The 16,766-nt window shown below is 39.8% G+C and overlaps 1 pseudogene; it reads right to left on the bottom strand.

Moving 5' to 3' along the window:
• Nucleotides 1–516: 516 nt before the first annotated feature.
• Nucleotides 517–1,900, bottom strand: LOC103346027 (cyclin-dependent kinase 4 pseudogene; annotated as a pseudogene).
• Nucleotides 1,901–16,766: the final 14,866 nt, after the last annotated feature.

Genomic DNA, 16,766 nt, shown 5'->3' with positions numbered 1-16,766 from the left:
GGCCCTGCACCCGCATGGGAGTCCAGGAGAAGCACCTGGCTCCTGGCTTTGGATCGACGCAGCGCACTGGCCACAACACACTGGCCATAGCAGCCACTTGGGGGGTAAACCAACGGAAAAAGGAAGACCTTTGTCTCTCTCTCTCTCTCTCACTGTCTAACTCCGCCTATCAAAAAAAATAAATAAATAATGGAAAAACTTTAAAAAAGGCTCTTAATTCTTTGGATTGTTTGTTTTCCTATAATCAAAATGACCCTAGTATCAAGGTTGAAAAGGGGAAGGATGAGCATACCTTTCACTGTAGATAACTAGGGGTACAGGAGAAAGATGAGTCTCAAAAGCAGGAGTAGGAAGAAAATGTCTTTAGGACAGAAAATATTCTCTAAAAAGTTGGAGTCTCATCAGCTCAGAGACGAAGCCAGAGCTGACTTTCTTGTTGGGATTCTCACCACTCTAGTGCCCATGAGAAGGAGTGGCGGTACCTCTTCTCTTCCTTCTTGACTGTCACTACATTGCTCACCCTTGATTACTTTCTTCCTTATGAATATAGGAGTTCTACAGGCCTCTGCAGGCAGAGATTCACTTGTGTGTGTTAAAAGTCATTCTCAGGGAGCTGGCACTGTGGCATAGCTGGTAAAGCCACCTCCTGCAGTGCCAGCATCCCATGTGGATGCTGGTTCGAGTCCCAGCTGCTCCACTTCCAATTCAGCTCTCTGCTATGGCCTGGGAAGCCCAAGCCCTTGGGCCTCTGCACCCACGTGGGAGACCCAGAAGAAGCTCCTAGCTCCTGGCTTCACATCTGCACAGCTCCGACCATTGTGGCCAATTGGGGAGTAAACCAGAAGATGGAAGACATGTCTCTCTCACTCTGTGTAACTCTGACTTTCAAGTGAAATAAATAAATCTTTTTTTTTTTTTTTGACAGGCAGAGGGGACATTGAGAGAGAGACAGAGAGAAAGGTCTTCCTTTGCCGTTGGTTCACCCTCCAATGGCTGCTGCGGCCGGCGCACCACGCTGATCTGAAGCCAGGAGTCAGGTGCTTCTCCTGCTCTCCCATGGGGTGCAGGGCCCAAGCACTTGGACCACCCTCCACTGCACTCCCTGGTCACAGCAGAGAGCTGGCCTGGAAGAAGGGCAACCAGGACAGAATCCAGCGCCCCAACCGGGACTAGAACCCAGTGTGCTGGCGCCGCAAGGTGGAGGATTAGCCTATTAAGCCGCAGTGCTGGCCAAATAAATCTTAAAAAAAAAAAAAGTCAATTTCAGACAGCAGCTGCACTTCAGACTTCTCCAGTTCGGGTACCACTGACTACACTAGGTGGGTCCTCTAGGAGAACAGGCTCCTCATCTTTGGGAGGCAGCCCACTCAAGTCAAAGATACTGCCCAACTGATCAGCTTTAGAGTTTCCACAGAGGAGAGGCTTTCTATGAAACATTTCTGCATAGATACAGCCAACACATCACATGTTGACAGGTGTTGCATTTGTAAAAGAACTTCAGGAGCATGATACCAGAGTGTAACAGACAGTGGTGCAAGTGCCATCTATAACTGTAGATTGTGGCCAGGCCAAAGTCAAGCAACTTGACTGTTTTGCTGCTTGTCACCTGAATGTTCTCTGGTTTCAGTGAACAATGCAGTTGGCGTGAAGAAAATCCAACCCTATCAGAAACTGGTGCATTGGATCCTTGGTGGCCTCTGCTGTAAGCCTCCAGCCATCTCAATCAAGTCACCTCCAGAACCATGCTGATGGAAATGCCACCTCTAACTTCTCCTCCACTGGGGGTTAACACATTCTTGAGAGCTGCAAGGTGAGCACTAAGGGGGTCACAAGCCTTGTACACTGTCCCATAGGCACCAACAACATTTTCAGCTGTTGGCCCATATCCACAGGTAACCATTCTCAGGTCAGTTTTAACCCCCACCTCCAGCCATGCAAGGCCCTAGAATCAAAAAAAACCTTTTCATTTGGAAACATCATAACTAGCACAAAGGAGATCACACATGACACCCACCATGTACTGAAGGTTCTACACTCAAATCCCTAAAAAAAATTCCAACTCACTACATACACAAAAGCCTCATTTGCCATCCCTGGGTAACCATTCTATCTCTTACAACGTCCAAGTTTCATAGTTCTTATAAAAAGCAGATTCAGCTATTTTAATAAATTTATATATAATATCACTAAATACATTCAACTGACCAATATGTAAAGCGCCCAATAGTATTCCCATTTTCTCAATTAAATATTTGTGTCTCTAAGGAAAATTATTTTCTTACCATAGCCTTGGCCTGTGACGTGGGATTTGATGTTTATATTTGTTTGCTAATTTGAATGAGAATTTGGTTTCTAAAGTTCTTCTGTAATTGAATTTCTCTAGTAGGTATATTTTGAGATTATTGATTTTCATGTATTTGGTTACCTAATTTTTTACTAAAATACACAGGTGTCCTCTCAACTGATTGTAATCAAAGCCAGGGCAGTGGTAATTTCAAGGCATAAGTAGGAGAGGATCCACTTCCAAGCTCACTCATGTGGCTATTGGCAGAATTTAGTTACCCATGGGCTGTTGTATTCCCTCACTGCCCTGCCACATGGTTTTCTCCATTTAGTAGCTATCCACATGACAGATGGCTTCTATCAACATGAACAAACAACACAGAAGAAAGAAGAGTGTCAAAAGAAATGTCAACACAAAGAAGAGTGTCAAAAACAAAGGATCTTTTTTTTAAAGATATTTTTATTTTTTGGAAAATCAGAGTTCTAGAGAAAGGGAGAAATAGAGGAGGAGAGAGATCTTCCATCCACAGTTTCATTCTCCAACTGGCTCACAACTCATAATGGCTGGGTCTGAGCCAGGCTAAAGCTAAGACTCTGGAGCTCCTTCCATGTCTCCAAAGTGGATGGCAGGGTCCCAAGTACTTCAGCCACCATCCACTGATTTCCCAAGGCACATTAGCAGGAAATTGGATCAGAACTGAAGTTGCCAAGACATGAAAGAAAGAGCCTTTTCAACCTTAATGAATTCCCTTTTCAACCTTAACTCAGAATTCATGAGGGTTCTTCCTTTACGACTTAATCACTTCCAATGCCCCCCAACATCTAATGTCATCACATTGTTGTAATTCTTTAAATAGGGCATGCTATTTTCAGCCTCTGGGCCATTGTATTTAGTTCTCTCTGTCTATAATGCTCATTCTTTTCTCAATCAACTTTCCACTTAAGTGGCAGCACTTAAAGATGAGTTCCCTGATCATCTATCTGAATTGTTAGTCTAAACCTTTCAAGTTAGCCTAAATCCTTCTCTTAATATCATTACCTTCTCAGTTATCTTGTAAGGTTTTGCATAGTACAAGGGACAGTCTTGCACTAATCTGCCTCAGCTTTTCTTTTCCAAATGAAAGTTACATATGTCATCAAGAAGCTGAGTTTTGTTCCTCTTCAAGTCCGAAGTTCTTGGCAGAATGTAATACTATTGCTATAAACTAGAAAAATGGGCAATTCTATTGCTAAAACAAAATATTCATTGTTAGAAAATTTTTGTGAAGATTATGAAGAGTGGAAAATTATTTTACCAGTGAAAAATTTCACTACATGGAGTCAAACTACATGGCAAAGATTTTATCCCAGACTATTGCAATAGGAAAGAGAAATTGACCTCAACACTACTAAGGAAAAAGATGGGAGGGTTTTTGAACACTGCAGTAAGGTAATGGGAAATTACTGGAATGTGTTAGAGGGGATGCTGACCAATGTGGTTGGACTCTAGTTATTTGTTTATTGCCACTCATCGATGTTAGGCTCTTAGCTATCCAAAGAAGCTGGACCAAGAGGATGCTCTTTTTACTTAAAAGATTTACCTTTCTTTAATTGTAGGGCAGGGGTCCAAGTACTTGCCGAGTGCCCAGGCAAATTAGTAGGGCCCGAATCAGAAAGAAAGAAGCCAGGACTCAAACCAGGGATCTATTAAGGGACTCTGCACTGTCCCATTGCTATGGATCTTTATTTTAATATTTATTTAGTTATTTGAAACACTTACACAGAGAGAAGGAAAGACCCTCAGAGAATGCACTTCCATCTGTTGATTTCACTCTGCATATGACTCCAATGGCCAGGGCTGGACCAGTCCAAAGCCAGGAGTCAGGAGCTTCTGTCAAAGTCTCCCATGTAGGTGGCAGGGACCCAAGTACTTGGGAGATCTTCTATTGATTTTCTTAGCCCATTAGTAGGGAGCTAGATTGGAAGTGGAGCAGCCAGGACATTAACTAGCACCCATAAGGGATGCCAGCATAGCAGGCAGTGGCTTTACTCACTATGCCATGATGCCAGCACCCTTTCTTTATTGATAATTACATTTCAAAGAGATAGCTCCCAAATCCTTGAGAAAGACATTCCTGGGTTAAGACTTATCTACATCTCCCAGGGCCAAGAAATCATTTGAAATTACTGGTATTCTAAAGTAAATGGAAAATAAAAGCCCAATAAAACTTTAGTAGATCTTGGGTGGATGTGTTGCTAGTATTTAAGATGCCTGTTAAGAAGTTTGCATCCCATCAGATTGTGGGGACTCCCAACTTCCAGCAATGTGGGCCCTGGGAGGCAATGGTGATAGGTCATGTGCTTGGTTCCTGTTGCCCATCCACATGAGAAACACAGGTGATTGGATTCTGGGTTCCAAGTGCCAACCTGGCCTAGTTTTGGCTGTTTCAAGCATTTGCAGAGTGAACCAGCAAGTGGAAAAATCTCTCTCTCTCTCACTGGCTCTCTCTCCTTCTCCCTTTTCCTCTCTCTCTATCTCTCCATTGCTCTGCATTTAAAATAAATAAATAAATAAATAAATAAATAAATAAATAAATGTTTTTAAAAATAAGCAGTTTAGATAGACAGTATCAGGCTCCAGGTCTGACAGCAACTGGGGCCCCGTGACTCACATGGATTGATGACACTAGCAGTAGATTACAGATGAGCAGACATCAAGAAGATGGGTTAACCAAAGAACCAAAAACATCAAGATGAAGTCAGGAAATTTTTTTTTGACAGGCAGAGTTAGACAGTGAGAGACAGAGAAAAAGGTCTTCCTTCAATTGGTTCACCCCCCAAATGGCTGCTACAGCCGGCGTGCTGCGCCAATCCGAAGCCAGGAGCCAGGTGCTTCCTCCTGGTCTCCCATGTGGGTGCAGGGCCCAAGGACCTGGGCCATCCTCCACTGCACTCCCGGGCCACAGCAGAGAGCTGGACTGGAGGAGGAGCAACCAGGACTAAAACCCAGAGTACCGGCACCGCAGGCAGAAGATTAGCCTAGTGAGCCGCGGCACCGGCCAGGAAATCTTAGTATAAACTGCAGCCATTGAAAATCATGATTCATCTCAAGTTTTCAATACCCATGCCTGATTTTATCTTCAAAACTAAGAGACTAAAGATAAGGTCGGCCTCACTTTTCGAAGTCAATTATACGCTCTTTACACTGTTAATCTTTGAGAACATCACTTGGTGGCAACTTGATAACATCAGGCATCTTCTATCTGGAATGGGCAGCAATTTATCCTGAGATGAATATTTATATTTTTAAGTGTGTCTTTTCATCCTGCAGTGCTTTGGCAAATACTGTCATAAAAAGACTCGTATGTGATCCAACATCCCCATGTAATTTTGCTTTATATCAGGCACTTGTTTATGGTGAAAGAGAGAAGAAAATGAACATTTATCAAGAGATCCACTGGTTCCTACCTATTCTACATTAATTAAAGCTGCTCCCCATCATGTATTAAGACTTGAAGGGCCAGCACTCTGGTGGGTTAAAGACATGACCTGCAACACTGGCATCTCATATGGGTGCCTGTTCGAATCCCAGATGTTCCACTTCTGATCCTGCTCTCTGCTAATGCACCTGGGAAAGCAGCAGAGGATGGCCCAAAGTCCTTGGGATCCTGCATCCATATGGGAGACCCGGAAGAATCTCCTGGCTCCTGGCTTTGGCCTTGACCAGTCCAGTTGTTATAGCCACTTGGGGAGTAAACCAGCAGATGAAAAATTTCTCTCTCTCTCTCTCTTTCTCTCTCTCTCTGGCTCTCCTTCTCAGTAACTCTGCCATTCATATGAATAAAATAAATATTTTAAAGAAAAAGACTGGCTGGGCCGGCACTGTGGGTAGTGGGTGAGGCTGCCGCCTGCAGTGCCGGCATCCCACATGGGAGTCAGTTCAAGTCCCGGCTGCTCCACTTCCGATCAAGCTCTCTGCTATGGCCTGGGAAAGCAGTAGAAGATGGCCCAAGTCCTTGGGCTCCTGTACCCACGTGAGAGACCTGGAGGAAGCTCCTGGATCCTGGCTTCGGATTTGCACAGCTCCACTGTTGTGACCATCTGGGGAGTGAACCAGCAAATGGAAGACCTCTCTCTCTCTCTCTCTCTCTCTCTCTCTTTCTCTTTCTCTTTCTCTCTCTGGGTAACTCTGCCTTTCAAATAAATAAATACATCTTAAAAAAAAAAAAAGACTGGTAATTATGTGACTCCGGTTCTTGCTCGCCTGAATTGTAAGCTAGTGCCGTCTCCTGGTGTCATACATATCTGCTTTCAGCCAGGACTGCTGGGTTTAAACCTCTGTAATTCACCTACAAGATGGAGCAGCTGGACCAAACAGTTTACTGCATCGTCAGATCTAAGCGTCTGGGCCCGGAGATTTTCTGTATCTAGTGATACATTTTTAAAAGCTCGTTTCAGAAATGTAAGAATTATAGTTAAGAGAAAGTTTTATTTTTACTAATAAGCAAATCAATTATTTATCTGTCAATCTATTTAATGTTTGAACAAATAACATAATGTGATACACTTTGAGATCATGGATTTAAGTCTATTAGGGCAAGAGTTGTTTCATTTATCAAAAGTTTTTAACAGGTAATGCTTGCATATCTTGTGGGGTTCAGTGAAATATTTCAATTCATATAGACAACATTAATCAGCATAACTGATCAAATCAGGTAATTAGCATTATCGTTTCTTGTGTTTGCTCTGTGTTTGGAATCTACATGCTCCTGTATTATACTTCTTATTTAAAAAATTTTTATTTAAGGTGTACGAATTTCATGTATGCGGATTCAGGAATATAATGATACTTTCCACCCTACCCTACCACCCACCCATACTCCTGTACTGCTTCCTCCTCCCTCTCCTATCCTATTTCTCCTATTCCCATGCTTTTTTTTTTTTTTTTTACAAAAATCGACTTTCAGTTAACTTAATACTCATAATATTAACCCCACACTAAGTGTTCAACAAATAGTATGGAAGAAAAAGAAAAAAACCACTGTTCCTCAACAGTTGAGACAAGGGCTGTTAAAAATAATCACATCTCAAAGTGTTTATTTCACTTCTATAGATTAATTTTTAGGCACTCTTATTAGTTACCACTGATCAGGGCGAACAAATGGTATTTGTCTTTTGGGAATTAGCTAATTTCATTAGTGAATTTAGTGAAAAGACATTACACTTAGGTATAACAGTTTCCAGTTGCACCCATGTTTGTTGCAAAAGACAGGTTTTCATTCATTCTTATAGCTGAGTAGTATTCCATAGTGTGTATATACCATAATTTATTTATCCCATCATCAGTTTATGGACATCTAGGTTGATCCCATATCTTAGCTATTGTGAATTGATCTGCAATAAACATGGAGATACAGATCACTCTTTCATATCTGATTTCTCTTTATTAGGGTAAATTCCCAGGAGTGGAATTACCAGGGTCATATGGTAGGTCTATATTCAGATTTTTTTAACATGTCACTAGCTTGCTTTAATCATGTCATAATATTTATATACACGTGTCTATAATCAAGATACATTGGGGGCCGGCACTGTGGCACAGTGGGTTAAAGCCCTGGTCTGCAGTGCCGGCACCCGAGTCCCGGCTACTCCACTTCTTATCCAGCTCTCTGTTATGACCTGGGAAAGCAGTGGAAGATGGTCCAAGTACTTGGGCCTCTGTACCCGAGTGGGAAACCCGGAAGAAGCTCCTGGCTCCTGGCTTTGGATCAGCTCAGCTCTGGCTGTTGCTGTAATTTGGGGAGTGAACCAGTGGTTGGAAGACCTCTCTCTCTGGCTCTACCTCTCTCTGTAACTCTGTCTTTTAAATAAATAAAATAAATCTTTAAAAAAATTTAAAGAGGTATATTGTACAACATATATAGTTTTCCTTTCACCATAAGACAGACATGAGGAAAACAATAAATGTTAAAAACTTAAAAGGGAGAAGTAAAAACAAATAATTATTTATAAAAGATGAGATTATATATGAAGAACATCTAAAAAACCTTCAGATAAATATTATAATCATGAACTTCATGAGATAACAACTATATATAATTTCAAAATATGTAAATTAGATATTTTTGGAAAAATGTAATATTGGAATTGCATTTGTAGCTAAAGATAGTTTTATAAGAAACATATGGAGCCACATGAACTATAACTCATTGCTGATTAAATGTTAATTGATAAAATCAGTTTAGAAAACCTTTGGTACCATCTAATAATATTTGTGGGATTTTTCTGTGGAGTTAGTTCTTTTTCTACTTTATGTAAAGCATATTTTCTCAATGGTTCTATATGGCCTCTTTTTTTTTTTTTTTTTTTTTTTTTGACAGGCAGAATGGATAGTGAGAGAGAGAGAGACAGAGAGACAGAAAGGTCTTCCTTTTACTGTTGGTTCACCCTCCAATGGCTGCTCGGGCCGGCACTGCGCTGATCAGAAGCCAGGAGCCAGGTGCTTCTCCTGATCTCCCGTGCAGGTGCGGGGCCCAAGCACTTGGGCCATCCTCCACTGCACTCCTGGGCCACAGCAGAGAGCTGGCCTGGAAGAGGGGCAACCAGGACAGAATCCGGCACCCTGACCGGGACTAGAACCCAGTGTGCCGGCACCATAAGGCGGAGGAATAGCCTATTGAGCCGCAGCGCTGTCCCCTCCATATAGCCTCTTATGATTGGTATATTTTTGGATATAGTACAGTTTGTAGCAACTATACCTAGGTTGTCTCTACTAGTTACTGGCTGGAACCTTAAGTTAAAGGCCAGTTGCAGCAGAAGCACAACTACTTTTCTGATTTCTAGCCTCCTTGATATTTAAACTGAGAGAAACAATTTTCCAATTGCATTCTTCTTTTCTCCTGCTAATAGTGCTTTTTTTTGTTTGTTTTTACCCAGAACACTTGTATTTAAGATATACAAACTTCATGAATTACATATATACAAATTTTGGACATAGTAATTCTTCCCAACCTACCCTCCTCTTTATAACTATCTATTTTCAATTAAATTTATGCATATAAGATTAACCCTACACTAGGTAAAGAATTCAAAAAATATTATGAAAAGAAAAAAAATACTATTCCTCAACAGTTGAGACAAGGGCTGTTGAAAATCATAGCATCTCTTTTTTTTAACTTTTATTTAATGAATATAAATTTCCAAAGTACAGCTTATGGATTACAATGGCTTTCCCCCCCCATAAATTCTCTCCCACCCGCAACTCTCCCCTCTCCTGCTCCCTCTCCTCTTCCATTCATATTAGGATTCATTTTCAATTATCTTTATATACAGAAGATCAATTTAGCATATATTAAGTAAATATCTCAACAGTTCGCACCCACACAGAAACACAAAGTGTAAAATACTGTCTGAGTATTAGTTATAGCATTAAATCACAATGTACAGCACATTAAGGACAGAGATCCTATATGAGGAGTAAGTGCACAGTGACTCCTGTTGTTGACTTAACAAATTGACACTCTTGTTTATGGCATCAGTAATCTCCCTAGGCTCTTGTCATGAGTTGCCAAGGGAAAATCATAGCATCTTAAAGTGTCAATTTCACTTCTATAGATTACTTTTAGGTACTCTATTAGTTACCACAAATCAGGGAGAACATATGGTATTTGTCTTTTTGGAACTGGCTTATGTCATTAAGTATAATGGTTTCCAGTTGCATCTATTTTATTGCAAAAGATAGGATTTGTCTTTGGGATAGTATTTGACATAGTATTCGTCCATATGAATTTTAGCCTCTTTTTTTCTAGATCTGTGAAGAATGTCCTTGGTATTTTGACTGAATCTGTATATTGCTTTCAGTAGTATGGATGATATTGATTCTTCCAATCCATGAACATGAAGATTTTCCATTTTTTGTGCTGTCTTCTATTTCTTTAATGTTTTGTAATTTCATCATAGAGATCTTTGACATGCTTAGTTGAATTTATTCCAAGGTATTTAATTTTTTTGTAGCTATTGTGAATGGGCTTGATCTTAGAAGTTCTTTCCCAGCCATGGCATTGTCTGTGTATAAAAGGCTATTGATTTTTGTGTGTTAATTTTGTATCTTGTCACTTTACCAAACTCTTATGAACTCCAATAGTGTGTCAGTGGAGTGTTTTGGATCCCCTATGTACAGAATCATGTCATCTGCAAATAGGGATAGTTTGACATTGGGAGTCTTGATGCCAGATATTAATTGTATATTATATGTGACTAATTATCCTAAAGGATGTTCATGGGGTTTGTGGCAGCACTGGCACAAACAGATATCCACTTTACAGGTGTGTTGTACAAGATTGCAGTCAAATACTTGTTGTGGTACTTTGATTAGCTCTTTAACTCTCAGACAACAGAGTTGGTAGACTTAAAAAAAAGCAGGCTTGATAAGACAACAGATACAGGCCCTATTTGGCAAATGCATGTTGGCAAGTTGGACTAAAGTTCTTAGGAAACATTAATAAATTTAACTTTCTATGTGGCTGGCCTCTTAGGAGCACTCACAGGGACTTTGGCACCAGCCTCAGATACTGTCTGTTTGCACTGGGCATCCAAATTGTTGTGTTGTCAGATTTGATGGACAGAGTTTACTCTGGGACAAGTTAATGGAGACTTAGGTGGTTTGTTGTTTGAGCATAGCGTGGGTATTTCTTGCCATAGTGTGAAGAGACTCTGGGCCCCTAAATTGATCCCCATCTGTCCTGTTGGACTCTCTTCCTATGAACATGACCTGTGCACTGAGCAGGCTGAAGGAATTCCTTAGAGAACTACAAGTGGCCTTTGTCTAGCATACCATGATGCCATTAATCTTAGAAACCACTGGTGGACCCTGTCCTGTTGGCCACTATGTGATTTGCCATTATTAAGTCTCTAGTGAACATTTACATTTTCATCTGTAGTGGTGTCTTAATGTGTTATTTATTTATTTACTGCTCTATCTACTAAGACTTTTGGTTTTTAGAAACTTATCGTTACTATAATTTACATAGTTAAAATTTATCTCTTTCCTTGCATGTGCCTCTATTATGGACTCTGCTGACAAGCTGGGTGAATGGCCTCATGCTATGCCACCTAGACACTATTGAGAGTCCCTCACAGGCTCATGCACCTTGTAGATGAGGGAGGTGCATGAGAACGTAAGAGTAACACATAGAGATTCAGTTTCACAACATATCAGATTATCTCATTTTTGTGAACTATTTTTCCTCTTAGTTCTAATATGTCAGAAAAACAAGGCATTGTACCTCTTTCTGGTATTTATTCCTGGCTATATTATTAATAATTTATGAATTTTTTTGTTACTGTAAGATTGGCTTTTGGACCACCTCTCAGTGTATGGCTCTAAGGCCTTCAAGGGAAGAATGATAGATAAGATTGTACTAGCCTCCATATGTCAAGGTGGAGAAACATCTGTCAAACTCTATACAACATATATACAAACTCTATACAACAGACCATAGTGAAGTCATATTGAGTCTTCCATTTCTTACAAGTACACCAACACCTGGTAACTTAACCGGCACCATTCTCAGTCACACAATTTAAGTTACAAGACTTTCTGCTAAGGTATACAGCGCAGCAGGATGCCAGAATAGCTATTCCTAATGAATAATAGAGGAACACTGTTACAAACATTTCATCCCCATGTTCTTTTATGATTTGTAGAAGTGTGTTGGTTGTGAGGGCGTTCCGGCTGCGACATCTGTCACCCCTTTAATCGCCAGGGTTGATTTGGCTGATCTGGCTGCCTAGCCTGTGTCTGCTTCCTCTCTCACCGCTCCAAGTGCGTCCCTCCCGAAGCTGCGTGCTCGGTCGAAGAGGACGACCTTCCCCACTAGGGGAGGACCAGTTTTCAGTCCAGGGTATAGCTGCGCTCCCCTGCTAGAACCTCCAAACAAGCTCTCAAGTATGTAATGAGGCCCCTACTGCCATTTAGAAAGGTCTTGCTCTGGCTATGCCTGCAACATATCTACCCACCTGGAATCCTAAATTAAGTTGCTCCAATACATTCTTTTATTCTTACATGGTGGAGCATCCTTTTTTTGTCTCAGGATTCCTTCTTAGTTCAGGGGTTGTTACATGTTCCAATAACAGGTCGTTCAGATAAAAATAAAACGTGATATGGATTTAATGGTAGAAACATCTATCAAACTCTATACAACAAAGAGTTTACTACAGATGACAAAGAAACAACTGAAAGTACCCAAGACTCTTAAAATAAGCTTTCCTTTATATCTGGCATTAGTCAATGAATACATTTGCTTGTATATCAGCCACTGATAATCTGTGTATTTCAGGGAACCCTAACCTAACTCTCATACTTAGAAGGCCTGTCTGTTCTTCCAGAAGATTGCATTCAGAGTGCTACATTTCACTTCTGTGTCTCTGATAGTACAACTCTGCAATTCTTTCAGTTAAGTGATTTTAGAAGTAATATTTATTATAACTGAGGATCCAGTTCTCAAGTAATGACACCAATTTTTTAATAAATAAATTTTGAAGGTGTGTGTGAGGAATGCATTCTATAAAATGTCACAATGAAGCCTTCAGATCAGTAGGAGTTCTAAGTATGTTAAAAAAAAAAAAAGGTACTACACATAAAATAGTTACAGAGAGAAAAGTTTCTGAGCTCACCAAATAATTATTTTAGTATAAATTGTGTCCTTAAGTGAACTTAAAGGAATAAATTACAACTGAAGGCTTAATGGAAGAGCCTGTCACTAGTTGTTACTGTTTATGTTCCTGTGTTTAGCCATATATTCATAAGATTTTTACAAGTATGTGTTAAATGGTTTTGTTTCATGGTCAGAATAGAATCAGAGATAGAGCTACTGATGGCTAATATGTCTATTTCCTTCCATTTTTTTTCCGTGATTCTATCTACTGCTGTGTCTTGATTTATAAGCAAAACCTGGAAAACATCCACAAAGAAGTGTTTTTTGGCTTATCTAGGAACAGTACAGAAATTAATGCTGTTAGCTTTGGTGAATAAAAGAAATTCTACAAAATTTCATGAAATTTTATAGAGCAAAAAGAAACCCAGGAGAGCTTAAAATATTTTATTTTTTTAAAGATTTATTCATTTATTTGAAAGTCAGAGTTACATAGAGAGAGGAGAGGCAGAGTGTTGTGCCCAGGCCGTTAGATCACCGCAGAGACCCCCAGAGAGTCGATCACACCGAACCGCAAAAGCAAGGTTTATTCAGGAGTACAAGCTGTGACAGGGACCCCATTCAACCAACCGGCACAGCGGAGGAAGGAGTGAGGCCCCAGTCTTTGTTTGGGAGAGTTTTTAAAGGAAAAAAGGGCTACATTAGCAAAAAAAAGAGTTACATACAGCATGGAAGCTTTGGGTACAGGGAGTTACAGCGGGGGCTTACAGCAGGAAGCTTTGGGCGCAGGGAGTTACTTTGTTCATCAATCTCTACTGTGCTGTCCTTGGTCTGCTGAACTAGCTGTCCCTGGTAAGCTTTGACATTTCCAGAATGTCTGAATGCCTGCTTTTACAAGGACTCGGGTCCGCTATGGGAAACGGAGGCTGCTTTTTTTGTTTGTTTGTTTTAAAGTGGAGTCACTTTGGTTCTTTGAGAGAGAGAGAGAGAGAGAGAGAGAGAGAGAGAGAGAGAGAGGTCTTTCATCCACTGGTTCACTCCCCAGATGGCTGCAATGGCTAGAGCTGCACCGATCCAAAGCCAGGAGCCAGGAGCTTCTTCTGGGTCTCCTACATGGGTGCAGGGGCCCAAGGACTTGGGCCATCTTCCACTGCTTTCCCAGGCCACAGCAGAGAGCTGGATCCGAAGAGGAGCAGCTGGGACTAGAACCAGTGCCCAAATGGGATGCTGGAGCTTCAGGCAAGGGTGTTAACCCACTGCACCACAGTGCCAGCCCTGAGCTTAAAATATTTTAAAGTTAATTAATATACTACTCATCAACAAAAGAATCAAAAAAGAAATCAGCAAGGAAATTGCGATAGATTTTGAACAGATATATTGTAACAACACTTGTTGTAGGTGTGTGATGACCACAGTTTTTTCTCCTACTTCTAGTTTTGATATGGAAATGAATCTCCTTGATGTGGACTCACCTTAGTAACCTGCTTAGCCAGAAGAAGATGACATATTGGAGCACTGTTAAAATCCTAGGAGACCTATGCCAGAGTAAACAGCATTTTCAAACCCATTGCCCAACTCCTTACTCATGAGCCATGAGCACTAAAGAAAGTTGCACAGTATACAAATATTGTAAGAGACTTGTGGTCTGAAGATTTGTGTCCCCACAGAATTCATGTGTTAGAACTTCATTCCCAATGTGATATTTGGACCTGGGGCCTTTGGAATGTGCGACGTTATGAGGGAAGAGCTCTTGTGAATGAGATTAGTACTCATATAATAATAAAAAATGATATGAGGGAGCTTATTCATCCATTCAGTCATGGAAAGTAATAGAAAGAAGACGGTCCTTACCAGATATTGAAACTACTAGGATCTTTTGATATTAGATTTCCAAAGAACAGAGAAATTTTTTTTTAAATAAACCACCCAGTTTATGGCATTTTATCATAGCAACCCAAAGGGACTAAGGTACAGGCAAGAGATAATATATGGATTTTAAATGAGACATTTTTATGTTTATATAAAATATTGGGTTTCAAAAAAGTGACTAAAACATACCTCATTATCTTAATGTCTCAAGCTATGATCATGAATTTAAGCAGTTAAGTTACAAAGAAAACATAGGGAGAAACTGCACCACACTGGATTTTGCAGTAATTTCTTTCATACACCAAAAACACAGGGAACAAAAGAAAAAATACATTAAACTTATGAGCTTTTGTGCTTATCAACAGAATAAAAATACAGTCCACAGAAAAGAAGAAAATATTTGCATTTCTTATTTAAATACTGATATCCAAATCACAATTAAAAACTCCAATGCAAAAAAAAAAAAAAAAACCCAACCCAATTAAGTGGTCAAGAACTTCAATAAATATTTCTTTAAATATAATACAGAAATGACCAATAAGTACATAAAGAGATTTTCAACATCACTAGCAATTAGATTATAATCACATTAAGATGTCACTTCATACTCATTACTGTAGCTATTGATTCCTTTTATAAAGAAAAGAACAAGAATAATTGAGAATGTGGAGAAATTAAGACCCTAATTCATTGTTACTAGAAATATAAAATGTTACAATTGGTGTGGAAGACACTCAGATATTTCCCAACTGATTCTATGAGGCAGTAGTACTATGATGCCAAAAATATACAAAGATAAAGAAAATAATTCAGACATTGCAACTTGTACATGTAGATGCAGCATACTTTATAAGCAGGGGCTGGCGCTGTGGTACAGCAGGTTAAAGCCCTGGCCTGAAGCACCGACATCCCATGTGGGCGCCGGTTCTAGTCCTAGCTGCTCCTCTTGTGATCCAGCTCTCTGCTGTGGCCTGGGAAAGCAGTAGAAGATGGCCCGAGTCTTTGGGCCCCTGCACCCATGTGGGAAATTTGGAGGAAGCTCCTGGCTCTGGCCATTGCATCTATATGGAGAATGAACCAGCAGATGGAAGAGCTCTCTCTCTCTGTATCTACCTCTCTCTGTAACTCTGTCTTTTAAATGAATAAAATAAATCTTATAAAAAAACTATAAGCAAACAGAATCTGACAATATGTAAAAATAATTATATCCATGTTGGATTTATCCCAGAAAGGCAAGTTTAGTCAAAAGTCTGAACAATCTGATACACCAATACAGTAAATAAACCAGTATGAGCCCACATTAATACATGCAGAAAATGAAATTGAAAAACCAAGTATACTTTTTATGATAACATTAAACAAAGTAGGAATAGAATGAGACTTCCCCAAATTGATGAAGGGAATATGAAAAACTCACAGCTAACATCATACTACAGTTAAAGCCTGTATAGTTGCATAAATAATATATTATTAATAGGTCCACTTCAACCACATCTACCCATCATTGTTCTTGAGGTTTAGTCTGTACAAATGGACAACAGAAATTGATAAGCATTAATATAGGAAAGGAAAAAATGTAATGATCTTTCTTTCAGAGAAGACATGATCTTATGTATAGAAAATAATAATGGATCCCTTTGCACATACTAGGACCAATAAACACATTAAGGAAAGTGTTGGGATACAAGATCCAATACAAAAATTGATTGTTTCCACATACAAGAAACGATTAAACCATAAAATGAAGTTAAAGAAATTATTTCAGTTACAATAACATCAAAATCAAATACATAGAAAGAATTTTAACAAAATAAATGTAAATCTTAACCATAATGAAGACAGCATATGGCTAGTGTTAGAAATACATAGGTATCCACCCTGAGCCTCCTCTCGATTCTGAGAACTTTACTTAGGGAGGAAAGGAATTGCATTTCTGGCCTTTATATTATCATAGCTCAGTCCCTGGGATCAGACTGACACAAC

Source organism: Oryctolagus cuniculus, chromosome 12 (assembly GCF_051225735.1).
Source record: "Oryctolagus cuniculus isolate XC-2025 breed Fujian yellow rabbit chromosome 12, ASM5122573v1, whole genome shotgun sequence".
Taxonomy (NCBI): Eukaryota; Metazoa; Chordata; class Mammalia; order Lagomorpha; family Leporidae; genus Oryctolagus; species Oryctolagus cuniculus.
The sequence above is the reverse complement of the archived record's forward strand: the minus strand, read 5'-3'. Positions and strand labels throughout refer to the sequence as shown.